The following is a 5,203-nucleotide window of genomic DNA, read 5'->3' as shown; positions in this document are numbered from 1 at the left end:
TCCGTCTGGGGAAAGTCCCGGAGTAGCATTGGGGGGAGAAGCTGTCACAGAGCTGTCTCCGTCAGCACTGCGTTAGGGCGATACGCGGAGTGAGGAGCGCCCTGCCCCGCCCCTCCTCCCTCTCTCGGGGATTCCCTTGGGGATTTCCCATTAGAGCAGTCGCGAGACTGGACTCTGTGGCATGCATTTGACCAAGTGATAGTAATCAATGGTCAAATTCTCCAGCCAAATGAGACGCTGGCCTTCCCCTACTTTGCTATTATTAAGGATAGGTTATACTGAGTGACGCAGGACACTCAAACTGGTGAATAGATAACACAGTTATTAATTCCAAAGAGCCACCAGGAACTCATATTCCAGGTGGCTCATTTTAATCCCATGGCCGGACACTTAGGGCAGGATAAAACACTAGCCCGAATAATGGCCCAGTTCTATTGGCCAGGGATTCGTGGGGATGTCCATCAGTGGTGTGCGGTGTGCCACGAATGCCAATTAGTAAATCCCTCGGCCACTCCAAAAGCGCCTTTGAGCCCTCTCCCCTTAATCGACACGCCTTTTGAAATAATTGGGATGGATCTCGTCGGGCCATTAGATCGGTCAGCATGGGGATATCACTTTATTTTAGTTCTGGTGGACTATGCAACGCGATATCCTGAAGCAGTGCCTCTTCGCAATATCTCAGCACGCAGTATTGTGGAAGCTCTCTTCCGCATTGTCTTCCGGGTTGGGATTCCAAAGGAAATCCTGACAGACCAAGGCACTACATTCATGTCACGCACACTGGGCGAGCTGTATGGGTTACTGGGGATTAAACCTATCCACACCAGCATCTATCACCCACAAACTGATGGCTTAGTGGAACGTTTTAATTGAACTCTCAAAAATATAATTCGGATGTTCGTAAGCGAAGATGCACATAATTGGGATAAGTGGCTCGAGCCCCTGTTATTTGCAGTATGAGAGGTCCCGCAAGCCTCCACAGGTTTTTCACCGTTTGAATTATTATATGGGCGTAAGCCACGTGGCATTTTGGATGTGCTACGTGAAAATTGGGAGGAGGGACCTTCACCTAGTAAGAATGAAATTCAATACGTTCTCGACCTGTGCGCCAAACTCCACACACTCACGCGCTTAACCCAGGAGAATTTGCGGCAGGCGCAAGAACAGCAAGTCCGACTGTACAACAGGGCAGGGAGTTCACACCAAGAGACAAAGTACTCGTATTACTGCCCACGTTGAGCTCCAAATTGATCGCCAAATGGGAAGGGCCCTTCGAGGTCACACAGCGAGTCGGGGACGTTGACTATGAGGTGAAGCAAACAGACAGGGGTGGGGCATTGCAAATTTACCACCTCAATCTATTAAAACATTGGAATGAAGAGGTCCCCGTGGCGTTGGTGTCAGTAATCCCGGAGAAGGCGGAGCTGGGGCTGGAGGTTCAAAAAAAGAAAATTGACATCGCCCACCACTCTGGTCCCCTGTGGAGACCACCTCTCCCTGGCCCAACTCACGGAGGTAGCGTAGTTGCAGAAAGAATTTTCCGACATGTTTTCGCCCCTGCTCGGCCACACCCACCTCATAGAACACCACATTGAGACACCCCCGGGGGTGGTAGTACGCAGCCGCCCTTACCGCCTGCCTGAACACAAAAAAAAGGTGTTCCAGGATGAACTTGAGGCCATGCTTGAAATGGGCATAATTGAGGAGTCCCACAGTGACTGGAGCAGCCCAGTGGTCCTGGTCCTCAAGACCGATGGGTTGGTCCGGTTCTGTGTGGACTATAGGAAAGTCAACACAGTGTCTAAATTTGACGCGTACCCAATGCCTCGCATTGACTAGCAGCTCGATCGATTAGGCACCGCTTGTTTTTATTCGACACTGGATTTAGCGAAGGGATATTGGCAGATCCCCTTGACTCCTCTGTCCCAAGAGAAAACAACCTTTTCCACACTTTTTGGCTTACACCAATTCGTCACACTTCCTTTTGGGTTGTTTGGGGCACCAGCTACGTTCCAGCGGCTTATGGACAGGGTTCTCCACCCCCACACCACCTATGCAGCCAAGTATCTCAATGATATTATCATCTACAGCAATGACTGGCTGCAGCACCTCGAACACCTTAGGGCCATCCTAAAGTCGCTGAGGTGGGTGGGTCTCACAGCTAACCCAAAGAAGTGTACAATTGGGCGGGTGGAAGTACGGTATCTGGGTTTCCACTTAGGCAATGGGTAGGTGTGTCCCCAAATTAATAAGACAGCAGTGATTGCGGCCTGCCCAAGGCCCAAGACCAAAAAGGGGGTGAGACAGTTCCTGGGGATGGCTGGCTACTATTGTAGGTTCATAGCTAATTATTCAAATGTCACCAGCCTGCTGACTGATCTCACTAAAAAGGGAGCACCCAGATCCGGTCCAGTGGACAGAGCAATGCCAACAGGCTTTCTCTAGGGTAAAGGCTGCACTGTGTGGGGGGGGCCACTGTTACACTCCCCTGACTTTTCTCTCCCCTTTATTTTACAGACAGATGCATCGGACAGAGGGCTGGAGGCCGTTCTGTCCCAGAAGTTGGAGGGGGAGGAGTGTCCTGTGCTGTACCTTAGCCGGCAGTTATCAATGAGGGAAGGCAGGTACAGCATGATAGAGAAAGAGTGCCTAGCCATCAAGTGGGCAGTCCTCACCCTCCGGCACTACCTACTGGGACGCCCTTTCACCCTCTGTTCGGACAACGTGCCCCTCCAGTGGCTCCACTGCATGAAGGATGCCAACGCATGAAGGATGCCAATGTGTGGATCACCCATTGGTATCTTGCCCTTCAGCCATTTAAATTTGAGGTGGTGGACTTCCTGTCCCATCGGGGGGGGGGGAGTCCGCTGCAGGCCAGATGGCTCCCCGGCCTGAGTCGGGTGGTGGGGGTATGTGGCAGCAGGGGCGTGGCCAAGCGTCAGTCTGTGAATGGAGGGTGGAGTCAGGGAAAGTGAGTGGTCATATCACTACACCTGTTGTCAATTAACGTGTGTTTGTGTGTCTCCTACAGTGACTGCACCCTATAAAAGGAGAGTGAGAAGGGGAAGTCGGCACCAAGGGCTTAATAGTAGCCTGTGTGTGTGTGCGCACGAGAGAGAGTTTGAGTTGTATGCTGAAAAGCAACAATAAAGAAAATAGCTAAGACGCAAACAGCCGCCTGCCGTGCTTCTGTGCTCCACCCACATCAGGGTCTCTCTACAATAACGCTTCTCATTTAAACCAAAAAGTTCTATTTTGGTCTTTGCTGTCCACAAAACATTTTTCCAATAGCCTTCTGGCTTGTCCACATGATCTTTAGCAAACTGCAGACGAGCAGCAATGTTCTTTTTGGAGAGCAGTGGCTTTCTCCTTGCAACCCTGCCATGCACACCATTATTGTTCAGTGTTCTCCTGATGGTGGACTCATGAACATTAACATTAGCCAATGTGAGAGAGGCCTTCAGTTGCTTAGAAGTTACCCTGGGGTCCTTTGTGACCTCGCCAGCTATTACATGCCTTGTTCTTGGAGTGATCTTTGTTGGTCGGCCACTCCTGGGGAGGGTAACAATGGTCTTGAGTTTCCTCCATTTGTACACAATCTGTCTGACTATGGATTGGTGGAATCCAAACTCTTTAGAGATGGTTTTGTAACCTTTTCCAGCCTGATGAGCATCAACAACGCTTTTTCTGAGGTTCTCAGAAATCTACTTTGCCATGATACACTTCCAGAAACATGTGTTGTGAATATCAGACTTTGATAGATCCCTGTTCTTTAAATAAAACAGGGTGCCCACTCACACCTGATTGTCATCCCATTGATTGAAAACACCTGACTCTAATTTCACCTTCAAATTAACTGCTAATCCTAGAGGTTCACATACTTTTGCCACTCACAGATATGTAATATTGGATCATTTTCCTCAATAAATAAATGACCAAGTACAATATTTTTGTCTCATTGTTTAACTGGGTTCTCTTTATCTACTTTTAGGACTTGTGTGAAAATCTGATGATGTTTTAGGTCATATTTATGCAGAAATATAGAAAATTCTAAAGGGTTCACAAGCTTTCAAGCACCACTGTAGGTGTGAATGGTTGTTTGTATCTGTGTGTCAGTTCTGCAATGATCTAGTGACTTGTCCAGGGTGTCTTCCGCCCATAGTCAGCTGGGATCGGCTCCAGCTTTCCCGCGATCCTGGACAGGATAAGCAGTTAAGGATAATGGATGGATGGATGATTTTATGCATTGTGTTGTTGTCAAAGGATTGGCTGATTAGAGAACTGCACAAAACAGCAGGTGGGTGTTCCTAATAAAGTGGCCGGTGAGTGTAAATGAGAACAGGAACTAACTTGCTTCCCAGAAAATGATAACATACAGTCCCCTCCAAAAGTATTGGAACAGCAAGGTCAATTCCTTTGTTTTTTTTGTACACTGAAGACATTTGGGTTTCAGATCAAAAGATGAATATGAGACAAAAGTTCAGAATTCCAGCTTTTATTTCATGGTATTTACATCTTGATGTGTTAAACAACTCAGGACAGAGCACCTTTTCCTTCTTTGAACCCACCCACTTTTCAAGTGAGCAAAAGTATTGGAACATGTGACTGATGGGTGTTTCTAGTTGCTCAGGTGTTGCCTTTTAGATTGATTGCTGAAACTTTAAATAGTTCTTGTTTTTGGCTTTGGGTTTCACCTGTGAAAACTGTATTTGCTGCTAAGCAAACATGAAGACCAGAGAGCTGTAAATGGGAGAAAAGCAAACCATTTTGAAGCTGAGAGAAGAGGGAAAATCAATCAGAGCTATTGCAAAAACATTGGGCATAGCTAGTACAACAATTTGGAATGTACTGAAAAAGAAAGAAACTACTGGTGTACTGAGCAACAAACATCGAACAGGTCGGCCAAGGGTAACAACAGCAGTTGATGACAGAAACATTGTGAGAGCTGTGAAGAAACACCCAAAGACAACAGTCAGTGACATCACTGCCAAACTCCACAGGGCAGGGGTGAAGGTATCACAATCCACTGTTCGAAGAAGACTTTGAGAGAAGAAATATAGAGGCCATACCACAAGATGCAAACCACTCATCAGCAAAAAGAATCAGAAGGCTAGATTGGATTTTGCAAAGAAGTACAGAGATCAGCCACAAAAGTTTTGGGACAAAGTTTTATGGACTGATGAGACCAAGATTAACCTCTACC

The sequence above is a fragment of the Neoarius graeffei genome, chromosome 22 (genome assembly GCF_027579695.1).
Source record: "Neoarius graeffei isolate fNeoGra1 chromosome 22, fNeoGra1.pri, whole genome shotgun sequence".
NCBI lineage: Eukaryota > Metazoa > Chordata > Actinopteri > Siluriformes > Ariidae > Neoarius > Neoarius graeffei.
Note: the sequence above shows the minus strand (reverse complement) of the source record.